The following is a 14,385-nucleotide window of genomic DNA, read 5'->3' on the forward strand; positions in this document are numbered from 1 at the left end:
GGCACCAAGCAGTAAACTTGCAATATTTTCTCAATTTCACACCAAAGACAAAAAGGAAAAAAATTGCAATACTTGGTTGACAAAAGTTCTTATAAAAGAAACAACTTTGCAACATCAGTAGATAAGCTCACTATTATACAAAAGCATATTAATCCTGATATACTATTGATAGTGCCGAAGGGGTTAATGACATTTACATAATACAGTTGCTAGAAACAAACAGAAGGAATGAAAGAATTTAATTACCTTCTTTTGAAGCACTCAGAAGATTCCGTTCAACAATAACATCAGCTATATTGGAGCATTCGATGTCTTCAACTACAGTAATCAACACAGTTAACACTGTTTCGAGTACATGTACAAAGAAACAATATCAATATCTAACAATTTCGACAGTAAAAGAGAAGGAAGATTATGGACTATATCTCTTACACACACCTGAAAGCCCACCTCATGATAAAGTAAAAACCTGGGGGGGGGTGGTGTTTGTCAACAAAAAAAATTGATACTACAATTAAATAAAAGTTTGTAAAGAAATAAAAATGCAAAGATACCATTCTAACATAAAAATCAATGTATTACCATCATTTTTAAGTTGACTCTGCCTGCGTGATGCTTAGTGTCCTAATCTTTATATACAGCTAGTACCAAGCCCAAAGAAAAGTGGCAGGTGCAGCAAATTGATAGCTAGCATAAAACTTAGCCACAACTCACAATGCATAAACGAGAATCCTTGCACAAATGAGAGAGTGATTTAACTCAAGTTAACAAGAGAGTACAACCTTTGATACAATGTAATGATAGGAAAAGATACACATAGTCAACCATGAATTATTTGGGATTAAGACTTAGTCAAGTTGAGTTGAACTGAAATTACAATAAAACGATATATGTCAAGTGGTATAAGCAGAATATCAAGACTATAAGCACGTAAGCAACCAAAATTTATCTCCATTATTATTTTCAGTAATATTAAGAACAAACTTATCAAAGTATATCCCAGCTATCACCTCAACACATTCATTTTACAAACTAGCTACAACTGAAAATAGAGGACATTAAGTTCCCAATTCTAGACGACAAATTATCACATAAAAAAAGATAGAACGTAATTAGTTCATTGGAAATTCAAGCATTCCTCCACTCACAATCAGTCAAGGACGGCCAACCGGAAAGACAAGGACACAATAAATATCAGATAAGATGTAGATTGGATTGTCAAAGAAGAACTGGTCAAAAGCTGATCTGACATAAAACCTACTGCTTTCAATAAATTTACATTGCTCAAAGCAACGTATTTGCTCAATTAAAAGATCACAGCATACTACCAATAAAGGTGGTAAAACAAGAAATAAAGAGTTTACATTCTATCCTAGAAAAATAACCTTCACTAAAAAATCCAGGACACGGGAAAATATATATATATATATATATAGATATAGATATGAATAGAAAAATAATCTTCACAACAAAATTTTAGGAGTAACGCTTTGTTGTTGTTGTAATAATATGAATGGTAGGTTCAATGTGCAATCATATTAATTATGCCGATGACACACATTTCCCATATAAAAGTATTCATGTGCTAAGGCTTCTAAAAGGATCGCATTCTTTGTGTTGACAGCAAATTACAAGAAGCTTCTAACTTGTGATAATCTCATGAAAAGATGAAATGATTTAGTACATTGGTGTTGCATTTATATGAGAAGCTCTAACATAGTCGATCATTTATTATTGCACTGTGACATTACAAAGTGGATCATTCTAAAAATATTTAAATGATCAGAGATTAAAATGGAAGTGAAGAAGATAAACAAAGCCACAAGAACTGGCCCCAAACAAGCAAGGTTTTTTATTCTATTCTTTATTGCGCGTCTTTGGGGAAGGTATTAAAAGACTCATGGTGAAGACATTAGTCCTTTAGTCTCAAGATACCCCACAAAATTGATTTGGATGGGGATGCTTCCATTGGAACTCTTATGGATATCCACACCCCTGTCATATATAATTTTATAACAAGATAAATGTGTGATGTAATATGATAAATTACCGATTGTCCCCAAAAGTTATGCTATTAAGAAATTGTGAGTTTAATCACTTAATTATAATTCTAACACTCCCCCTCACTTATGGGCCTAAATTTTTCCGTAATAAGTAGGGGCCCAACACCATGTCATATATAATTTTGTAACAAGATAAATGTGTGATATAATATGATAAATTACCAATTGTCCCCAAAAGTTATGCTATTAAGAAATTGTGAGTTTAATCACTTAACTATAATTCTAACACTCCCCTTCACCAATGAGCCTAAACTTTCCCGTAATAAGTAGGGGCCCAACAAGTGGGAATTTAACATTTTAAATGGAAGGTAGAGTGAAGACAGGGATCAAACTTAGGATCTCCTGCTCTGATACCATGTCAAATTACCGATTGTCCCAACAACTTAAACTATTAGGAAATTGTAAGTTTAATCACTTAACTATAATTCTAACATAATACAAACAAGGTCAACTTTTGTTGCAAACATCAAAACTTAGAAATGGCGTTCAATAACAATCCAGAGATTAACAAATGGACTAAATGACAGTAGCAATAACATTAATAGTAGCTATCGTTCTTTGCTCAAAAAAAAAAAACATTAATAGCAGCAGGAGAAGAATCCAGTAGTATAGCATACTGCATTAAGAATTAAAAAAAGAAGACAACTAACAAGGTAGAAATCACATCCACTCTCTCTCTCTCAACAAAAGAGTCCTCACCTCCACGCTTTCTTAAGAGGGGAGGAAGTGCCATTTAAGCTACAACTCAGCCACAACATACATCACACTCAACATAACAGAGAAATAGATACTAGTAAATGATACATAATCTTTCAAGAATGGACAATAAGAAAAATGATCACTACAAAATTTAAACGATGAAAACCAAGTAAAAGTTCCAAAATTTAACAAGCACTTTTCTCTAAACTTCTTTCACATGTAAGACTCACAATTGGTTCAGCTTAATTAGAGGTAACTAACACCAAGTGTAATACAATTTAATTAGTGTTAATCTTCGGGAAGTGTGTAGGATTAAAATTAATTACCCCAAAACAACACATACTATGTATATAATGTTTTCTAATTAGTCCCTCTCATTTATATTACTCAGAACAAGTGGCAACCAGTCAAATTGGGCTATGGTCTAAGTGGGAAAACAATTATATAATCTCCAAATGTCAAGTCCAAAACCAAATCTAGTCAGTCTGTACCCAAGAAGTTTATTTATAACCTGGTAGTACATTAATGTAAGAGTTTGGGCTTAACTATTCCAAAAAGGAAAACTGAAGTAGCATTCCAGGTATTTTACAATGCTATTGAAACCTCAGATCTTTTGAGTCAAACTGGCTACCACCCTGACTTTATGCATAGACCGGGGATTAGAAGTTTCATAATGTGCATTATTAACGACGTCAGATAACAAAATGGTAACATATACTTCATAATGTCCTACAACTGTGACTGGTCAAGCAAGTTACTTTAGACCTCATATTGATTCCAGAAGTCATATCCAGACCTTAAACAATAAGCCTTATCACAGTACTAGTAGCAACAGGCTTAGATATAACTTGATATGGGCAACACATGATTAATAGACTCCACTTATGAATTGCCCGAGATATCCCTTTACAACAACTATATGTGAGATAACTATTTGACATAAACTTATAACTCCAAGCTCCTAATACAAAGATGTCATGTTAATGTTTATAAAAATATGTTAAAGAAAGGAAAAAAAAATGGATATAAAATGTGACAATTCCATACCATAATTACTGCATTTTTAAGTTGCACTGAAAATATTTGAATGCAAAAATAATAATAAAATAAAATATATAAAAAGCCAACTCGGTTTAATGACAAACCTGGCTGTGTAACCCACCCACTGTCTGTTACATTTATCAACCATCAAACACGAGCTGAAAGTTCTGCATCAAATACTTCTTGCAATTCTCCACTGGAATAGAGAAGCAAAAGGGCCTGATGAGATACACAATTCTCTCCTGAAAGCTATAATTGTAATCAGCAATAAAAACATAACACCTGGCCAGAAATTTGCAAAGTCTTGAGAATGGCAGCAACAATATGCACTATCCAAGCAAGTTTGACTTCAGCCAAAAAGAGTTGAATGTTATCTGCATCGCATTCAAGGTTCGCTCCATCCTATACAAAGCAAATTACACGTCATGTCAAATTATTGCAGAAAGAAAGTGGGTAAAGGAAGCATTCAATACAGTACCACATACAACTGCAAGATAGGCTCCATAATCTTCAGTATATACATACCACAACTTTCATACTGCAATACATGCAAGAAAAGATGGTGATAAAATCAAATTCATCAGCAATTTTTGAGAAAATTGAACTGTTGTTTAGTTTAATCAATAAAGAAATGTAAAACTTCTCAAAAGTATTCCTGATGCATCTATTGTGAACTTGATTATAACCCTACATATAGCATATCGTACGATACTGATAACAATGATTATAACTATCATTCTTTGTAATTCTTTAGGCTATCTATGTATACACCGTATATATACATGAGGAGGTTTCTATGCTTTAATACAATTTTATTACTTATCATAAAAGGGCTGTAGGCAATTGTTCAAAACTTGAATTTGGGTTCAAATATGCCTTTCAGCCCATGTCAGCCCTAGTAGTTTAGACCAAGAGACAATGCGATTACCAATTAGCTAGATAATTAGTATCAACCCAAAAGACCTAAACAAATCAAAGCATACAATTATTTATGATGATGACAAAATACCACTATAATAATGTAAACAAAATGTTATATTATAGAAAGTCCTGTACTCACTACCTAACACAATGAGAAAACAAATATGCCACAGGAGATGATGATGGTATATATTTCCTAGAATCAATCATTTTTAAAAATAAGGAGGAAAGAACAAAAATCAAAAAAGAAAAAAATTTCATCACCTGGCTTAAACAAACATGAATTCTATGATGAGACTTGATGCAAATGCATTGCAAACAAATATTAATGATAAATATAAGAAAAAAAAAACTTTCGATACACTGAATCATGATCACAAAGTATTGGGAGTGGACCATGAATTCTCTAGCACAACAAATCCATAGCAGTCACATACGAGGAAATCAAGACTGAACGTGGCGGCACAGCATTTGAGAGTTCCTGTATCAGAGATGTTAGCAAATTAATTTTTACTAAATTGGAATTGAAAGTTGCAGGAGAAGCATTAGTATATACATAAAGTACAATTATGCAAATAGAACTCAATTTAGAAGCTGCTTTTGGCTCAATTAACAATTTGCCAAAAAGAATAACTTGCCTTGATTCACTCAATCAGCCATACCATCAGCTGAATAACATACTGCATGTCCTCTTGTCTTTCTCTATTAATCTTTTTACATGACTATGCATTTGAAGTATGTATGATAAATCATGTGTTAGATACATTTGCAATTTAAAACCATGTTATCACCAACTAACCTGACATTCTATAATCCATCACTAATAGAATTAAAGATTGGCCAATCAACTGCAAAGGGGGAGAGATTATTATCAGAAGCCATTTACGTGTTGGCCCTCTTTCTAAAATGGGATGCTCAATTTATCTGTAATCTTCATCTTCTTTGAACATCGATCATAATTTTCTCAAAGACCTAGAAATGTAATGATTCGTTAATACAAATTGACTAACGGAATTGTAATGATTCATTTATAATTATTTTCAGCCTCCTTGAAGCTTCCAATATCCATTCTTTAAGGACAAATGCAGTTACTAATATACCCTTATCCATTTGTCAATATGATTGTTTTCTCAAAAATTTAAAATATACACCCAAAGAAGTCATACCTCTAAAATGTACCTCTCTGAACCTGCAATCCAGGTGATGCAAATGCATCAACAATTATTTAAGATTTAATTCAATAATCAGCTTGCATTCATATAAAATCTATGAATCAAAACTTTACTGAAATTGCAAACTATCAATATCACATCCATTGTTTATTTGTAACAAAGACGAACAATTTAATAACAAAACAAATAAACGGTAAATTGGTATATGTGAGAGTTAAAATTTCTATAAGACTTAGAATGTGCAAAAGTGTAAGTGTCCAATAGTATTATGCTCAAATGTGAAAATTGCCTACTCACTATCCATTTGTATTAGAGGAGGAAGACCTCATCGGCAGAAGAATAGAAAAATACTAAAAAACTACACATCTATCTCAATTTGATAGGAAACACAAACCCAAGATTCCCCTTTCAATAAAAAATATGAAAATAAACAAAATAAATAAATATATGTATACTGGAGTTCATCTAACCACCAGTTGACATGGTTAAAGGTAATCGGGCAAGTGATATCTTAAGAACTAAGAAGAGATGACAGGCCCCTTAAAAGAGCATATTACAAAGATCTAAATTTCTAATCCCTTCCACTCATTTATCCTGGTAACCAATCAGAAATAAAATACTTTGCATGAGCAAGATCAGACATGCATCACTTCCAATGCTTTATCATCTAAGTTGAAGATTTAATAGAGATAATAATAAAAGCAACACAGAGCAAGAGTAATCGCAAAATCAAACACCAAACGCAACATACCATATCATCTCCCCAACGGCAAGATGATTCTAGCAAAAACCATTAAGAAAAATTACCATAGCCTCTCTCCAATGTAACCGTCTTAGTCCCTGAAACTTGATCTTTCCCAATGTCCCATTTGTTCCCCTGCTGAAAAGGGAGATCACAAACACTACGCAGACATTGTAAAGGCCAACCCAGACCTTGTAAACGCCATGAGAGGCAGTCTCTTGGATCTGAGCAGGGATTTCTGTGGTTTCAAAGTGTTTATTTGAGATTTGTGCAAAGAAGAAGATAAAATATGGGTTTTGAGAGACAGCCAGAGATTATAATGGTGTTTGAAGGAGTGAATTGGTACGAACGCTTCTAATGGAATTTATTTAACTTTGTTGAAGCATTGTTAGTTTAGGCAGTTTCTTTTGGGATGACAAGTTATGTTAGTTTGAAATTTTATCTACCCATTGGATAATACACGCTTCTATTTTCCAGTGCGTCTGAACAATGAGTAGACATGTTTCATTTTAGATTTACTGAAATTTGTACTGAAACTGTTAGTTTAATCGGCAAAATGAACAGGCACATTTGGTCAGTGATTTTAAAAGTATATGTGGCCTGAATTTGTATAGCACATGGCACAATAAGTAGTCAAAGAAAAGTCAAAAGTTTCACATTTATATTTCGTGTGTGTATATATATATATATATATATATAGATTATTGCAGAAAGGAAGATAAAATGAGGAAAGGGAGTATTCAATAGAGTACCACAAACAATTGTGAGAAAGGCTCCATAATCTTCATTATATACATACCACAATTTTCATACTGCAATTCACGCAAAAAAAGATAGGGTTAAAGTCAAATTCAACAACAATTTTTGAGAAATTAGAAGCGTAGTTTAGTTTAACCATATATAAATATATATATATATATGTAGGGTCAGTTTTTGCGGCCCAAGCCCAAGGAGGTATGGATTTGGAACCCTCTGAGCCCAAAACAATAAATTTTGTAGAGAGTGGGTCCCTCCTTACACTTGTCAAATAGATCACTTGAACCTCCCATACTCGCGTTTGATCAAACCTCTTCGGATCCGAGGACTCATGACTGCTCGGACGTATGAGCATCTCCTCGGATGGTATACGTGTTCGTCTCCAGGCATCCCCCATTGGCGTGGGCTTCCGACTGAAGGCTTCATCTCCTCGGATGAAGAATGTTCCTCTTTTAGGGCCTTGGGCCGAATAAGCTGGGCTGGGTTTTTCTCCCCCCACAATATATATATAGGTTATTGCAGAAAGGAAGATAAAATGAGGAAAGGGAGTATTCAATAGAGTACCACAAACAATTGCGAGATAGGCTCCATAATCTTCATTATATACATACCACAATTTTCATACTGCAATTCACGCAAGAAAAGATAGGGTTAAAGTCAAATTCAATAGCAATTTTTGAGAAATTTGAAGGGTAGTTTAGTTTAACCATAAATGAAATGTAAAACTTTTCAAAGGAATAATTATAGCAAACCCACCTGAGGTTTGGCCCGTTTGCACTTTGCCTACCCATGGTTTAAAACTTATCACTTTGCCCACCTGAAGTTACTTTCGTTTAGTCTCTGTTACCCACCTCTATTAAAAAGAGAGGTAAATAAGTCTATTTTCTCTCATTTTATGTCCCTCTCCTCTCAAAACAAGAAAAAAAAAAAAACAAAACAAAAACAACAAAGAAAAGAAGATCAAAATGGGCATCTCTTAGAACATGACTCAAATCAAAAAAATTTCAAACCCAGAACACAAGATCAAAAATTTTTCAAACCCAAAACAAGATCGACATTTTTTCAAACCCAGAATATGCATCTCTTGCAGAAGTCAGATAACAAGCTTAATGGCTATAAGTTACATCTATAAATTTTAAAGAACCCACCATACCCACCTTCATCGTGAAAGCCAACCCCCATGAAGACCACCAGCCACAAACACCAAAGAGAAATCTCCAGCCACTGCCAATCTCGCCCAAGGCCATTGTTGCCCAGCCTCCGCCGATCTCGTTAGCCATCGTTGATCTTGCCTCGAGGCCATGCTAGCCCAGCCTTCGCTGATCTCACCCACTCCACTTTGTTAGTCTTCCGATCTTGTTGCTTTGGATCCCCTACCGTTGGACCTCCCCCACCTTTTACAGCCAGCCCCTCTGGTAAACCCACCATACACACCTTCATCGTGAAAGCCAGCCCCCATGAAGACCACCATAACCATATCCCTCCACCATACCGATTCACCACTGATCTCCATGGCAGAAGCTTCACTGATCTCCATGCCAACCCACACCCATGGCGAAGCCTCCTTGCCCACCCCTCTTTTTTCAACACTAGACCAGATGCCATTACTCAAGCTTTTCTTCTTTCTTTTTCTGATCTAAATCAAACCCAAACCCATACTCAAGCTTCACCAATCTCTTTTTCTGATCTTGTGTTGTGTTATGTGTTTGTTGTAATATGCGGACTCTCCATAATCTGTGGGCATTTCATTAATTTGTACTTGTTTTAATTTCAAACAATTTGATTTGTAGTTGTTTGGAATTTTATTTGTTACATTCATATACATTTATCTTTAATATCAAACCCTAATTTTTTGATTCGTTTTTTGTTTGTTTTCGTCTAAAAAATGTGTTTTTTAACAGGGATAACAGAGGTGGGTAACAAAAACTAAACAGAAGTAATCTCAGGAGGGCAAAGTGATAAGTTTTGAACCACGAGTAGGCAAAGCGCAAACAGGCCAAACCCCAGGTGGTTTGCTGTAATTATCCCCTTTTCAAAAGTATGCTTGATTTGAGCGTGTTTTCCAAACCTGAAATCTGCAAAGGTAAGGAACGAAATCACATTGATCCTAAATGAGTTCAGCATTATCAAGTGGATCCTTAGAGAGTTCATCAGAAAATTCGGACAGTAGCAGCAAAATGAAACAAAAAGTAATGTAAAAATTTACTTACTGAAAATTAAAGCATTGTATCACTGCTAAAATCATAGCAGCTATCTCCTCTGCAAAGAATCAAATCTTGAAGAAATGAAACCTTCTACAATCTTGGGCTCATATTCATCCAGCAGGTTTGCTGTGTCAGTCTTCAAAAACCGTATATGTGTGATCAAACTTGACCACAGCCTTAAAAGGTAATAAACACTACTGGCAACCCACCGTTAAAAGATATCAAATTCATCAATTCAGCAAGGAATTTCATTAAATCTATCCATAATAAAATCAAATTCGATAATTTCTTCATAAAAAATACTCAACATATGGGAGATAAACAAACCTGTCAAGAATGAAGAGATTTCAACGTGAAGTCTGCTATTAAGCATATCAAATCAGTATAGCCATCAGCATTAACAATTCGGGTAACCATCAGTGACTGTGTTCGCGAAAAAAATAGAGAAAATAGACAAAAATATAATATAAGTCAGAAGTCCCCCTCATAGAAATCTGACCCCACAATGCCCCAACGCCCCCCTTTTTTGTTACAAAATTTGGAGTGATTCTAATTGTCCCCCACAGAAATGGATTTGGAAGTTTTTCTGTTCTGTTTGAAACTCCGTCATGACGCCTTGTCTATGATTTCAGGTCGTGGGAGCTTTATTTTCTATAGGTGTAAATCCTATTAGAGACTTATTTCTACTGTTGTTCTGAACTATGGTCATATGAGAAAAGTAAGATGACAATTGATTATTGGACCAATGTGTACAGGCTGCCCTTCAAAGGAATATCCACCAATGCATTGTCCAACATAAAACTAGAGAACTCCAAAATAGCTAACAGCATTTAAGACAACCATATCTCTCACTACAAAATCTCAATGCAATAAAATGTCTACCCCCCCCCCCCCACACAATGTCAATGCATTAAATATGACGTCTATTCCCACTTTAAACTCATAAAGGAGAATTCTCCCCAATTTCTGCTTTCCCCACTCATCATTCAGTTTACACACCCTTGTAACTACCCAGTTGCATAAGACATTATGACCAACAACTTCCTTTAAGGGTTGTAAATCAGGGCCAACTTCATAATTACCTCTGGCAACAAGGAATGCAAACTGTTATGAATGTGAGTGAAGAATAAATTTGTAATATTGAAATTACTCACCTCTTAAATATATGTATTTGCATTTTGCACGAGTGACCCCTAGGTCAGATAGCATCTCCTAGTGTTATTCAAAGACATTCAGGGTTTGAACCTCCCCTCCCCATTTATAATGTATCCAAAAAAATTAATACATGTGTGTTTGGGTAAATTAAGTAAACCTAAACACATTTCCCAAAGCACAACATTGTATCAGAGAACTAAAGCCCCCTTCACAGCCAACGCCATAACTTCACAGCAACTTCAGAGTTATCCAACTCCGGCAACGACATCATTTCTTTTCCAAGGCTTCGGTGACCACACACACACACAGACCTAGATATTTATACCCTCTCTAACGTCAACATCACAACCACCACCCACATGACCCAAGCAGAATCAAATTCAATCAAAATTGGCAGCACGACTAAATTGTGACAATCCCTACACCTCAGATCACTGTCAACAGTGTGAACAAACCCCTAAAACAGGCACTAACTTCTGCCAACTGGCCAAAAAGGCACTGAAGATTTAGGAACATCATTCCAGTTCTTTTATTTGAAAGAAACACATACACACTCAATCAGTCATAAATCCACACTCATTTTTCCTTCAACAATTAACACTGTCGTCAATTTTCTTACAACTAACATTGTTCCACCGATTTTCATTCAAGAAAGCTTGAAAACAATAATTAGGATCTACAACCACCCTTTAAACTGAAAACTTTACTACAATGCTGGGTCTAGAATTGTCTCAGGAAAATATTAAAAAGGAATCTAGGTCAATTGTCGAGACCAGAAATAGGCAATATGGTTCTGATATAGTCCATCCAATAGACATAACAATAAGCCCCACCATAGTATAGGCTGTCCATCAAAAAAATTTATAATAACTCACATAACACTGTCCATCCAGCGAGGCATTTCGAGTGAAACATAAAGGAAATCTATATACTTACATTTTATCTAATAAAGAAAATTTTGCACCAAAACAAAGAAAGATATGCATAGCCAGAATTTCCTTTTTATGATTACAATACCCTTATAATTCCTCCAAAAAATTTTCAAAAAATAACACAAATATACGTCCATGAAATACAACATCTAGAATAAAAAAATGTTCTCGTCCTACAAGAGAACAAACTCTTGATGTGCAAAAGGTGTAGCTTTGCAATTTTTTTTCAGCCAAATAGTTAAAATGGATAATATAAATACAAGCATTTTATAGTTATAAATAATTTTGAGATTAAGCAAATTACCAATCAACAGGAAGCAATTAAGCCAAAATCGACATAAGGCACAACAGAAGCAGTTGAATGCATATATTGAGTGAGCATATAGTCAAAGTCATCTGATAATTCACTTTAAAGCAGCCAAGCAGACAACAAAATGCATGATAATTATCATCATCAGCAAGACCTGCCTCCAAAACCAAAAGGGAACAAATTTCATTGGGGATTAAATGATTCATAAATAAATATAATCAATATACTACTATTATAGTATATAGACAGGCAATAAATGTTAAATATTTAAGTAAATTTTAAAACGACCAAAAACAACCTAAGTTTTGAAGTAATCAACACATTCCAGTTAAGTAAATTCACTCTCCCTACTCCCCATCACGATTTGGTTTACAATGTGCAAAACCTTTGACAATTACAATTTTCAAGATGATAATATAGAGAAATAAATAAAACAACTATTTTTATCCTTAAATTTTAATGGCTTTACTTTCCCAATGCTACTGTTGCTTTGCTATATAAAATTTCCAGAAATATTTTTTTTGGGAAAAGATCACTGGCTCAATAGTCTCGACGTATGTTTATGAAGCCTTAAGTAGATTCATCACATAGTTTCCATTAGCTACAAAAAGGAAAATAACCAAGGAATTTATTCTTAAGAAATAAATTTCCACCAAATAAGTAGCAAGGAAACAAAACATATCCTAGAAGAAACAACAATCAAAACATCATCGTTATTGTTGGAATGGTTTGTCTGCAAGCATACAGTAAGAATGACTTCTCTAATGAAATCAACAAGTATCTCCACATAAGCAACGAGCCTACATCTCCCTCCCCCTCCTAACCTTTCAAACCCTTCCCATGAGAGTTTACATGTTGGTTTTAAATCATCACATTTAAAGAAGTCTAAACTATATAATTTTTAAGCTAACTAGTTTTTTTTAAATAACATAATCATATCTTTCTAAGGAAGAACCCATTGGACTTGCCCATCATCATAAAAACAAAGACAAGGAAACAGCACCAGTGTGCTGGAGCTGCATCTAAATTATGTAAAAGTAGAACAATCAAGAAGATCCAACAAACTAGAGAAGGAATGACCACCCATAGTAACCATCCAATCTTACAAAATGCGCAGAAAGACTCAACTTCACTACCACCATAGGTTGTTCAATGGCTTTGAATGTCTGGTAATTCCTTTCCTTCCAAATGATCCACTTGACACAAAGATGGAAAAATTGGAAATGCACTTTCTACAAAATTAAAAGGATTCAAAAATTGTAACAAGCCAACAGTATGATTAAAAACATTGTGGTCAATTCAAAATGGGATTTAAATTGTGACAGGAAAACTTGAAAAACTGATTGATCCTTGAAATAAATAGCTATCTTTCATTGAAGCATAGAAGGCAATCCAGAATTGGGCTGACAATAAATGAACCAAGATGACATATTTGTAAATCAAAACATTTATAACAAGAAGAAACACAAGCTGCTTGTTCACACAAACAGATAACAAGAAGAAATGTTCAGAATCAAATGGAACTCTGCCTGTGTGATGCCTAGTGTCCTAATCTTTATATACATCTGGTACCAAGCCCATAGTGCAGCAAATTGATAGCTAGCATAAAACTTGGTCACAACTCAAAATGAATAAATGAGAATCCTCGCACAAATGAGAGAGTGATTTAACTCAAGTTAATAAGAGAGTATAACCTTCAATACGATCTAATGATAGGAAAAGATACATATAGTCAACCATGAATTAGTTGGGACTAAGACTTAGTCAAGTTGAGTTGAACCGAAATTACAATAAAACGATATATGTAAAGTGGTATGAGCAGAATATCAACACCATAAGCACATAAGCAACCAAAATTTATCTTCAATATTATTTTCTGTAGTATTAAGAACAAACTTGTCAAAGTATAGCCCAGCTATCACCTCAACAAATTCATTTTACAAACTGGCTAAAACCGAAAATAGGATATTAAGTTCCCAATTCTAGATGAAAAATTATCACATAACAGAAGATAGAACATAATTAGTTGTTCGGAAATTCAAGCATTCCTCCACTCCCAATCAGTCAAGAACAGCCAACCAGCCGAAAAGACAAGGACCCAATAAATATCAGATAAGATGTAGATTGGAATGTCAAAGAAGAATCAACCAAAAGCTGATCTGAGGTAAAACCAACTCCTTTCAACAAATTTACATTGCACAAAGCAACCTGCTCGCTCAATTAAAAGATAACAACACAATATCTAAAAATATGGTAAAAGAAGAAAAAAAGAGTTCACATTTTACCCTAGAAAAATAACCTTCACTACAAAATCTAGGACACAGGGAAAATATATATATATATATATATATGAGTAGAAAAATAATCTTCATTACAAAATTTTAGGAATA

The 14,385-nt window shown here is 34.3% G+C and overlaps 1 long non-coding RNA gene across 3 annotated transcripts; it reads right to left on the minus strand.

Annotated features, from left to right (window-relative positions):
* Window positions 1-506: 506 nt before the first annotated feature.
* LOC112020520 (uncharacterized) lies at window positions 507-10,084 on the minus strand. 3 transcript variants are annotated; one of them, XR_010623689.1, is made up of 7 exons: window positions 9,605-10,084; window positions 7,959-8,018; window positions 5,162-7,450; window positions 4,289-4,341; window positions 4,086-4,205; window positions 3,908-3,999; window positions 507-732 (listed from the first exon to the last, which is right to left on the minus strand). It is a non-coding gene; the product is annotated as an uncharacterized LOC112020520 (long non-coding RNA). The 3 variants fall into 3 exon arrangements; XR_010623688.1 differs by having other exon boundaries at window positions 4,282-4,341; XR_010623687.1 differs by having other exon boundaries at window positions 4,282-4,341; window positions 5,087-7,450.
* Window positions 10,085-14,385: the final 4,301 nt, after the last annotated feature.

This window comes from Quercus suber, unplaced genomic scaffold (genome assembly GCF_002906115.3).
Source record: "Quercus suber isolate HL8 unplaced genomic scaffold, Cork oak 2.0 scaffold_355, whole genome shotgun sequence".
Taxonomy (NCBI): Eukaryota; Viridiplantae; Streptophyta; class Magnoliopsida; order Fagales; family Fagaceae; genus Quercus; species Quercus suber.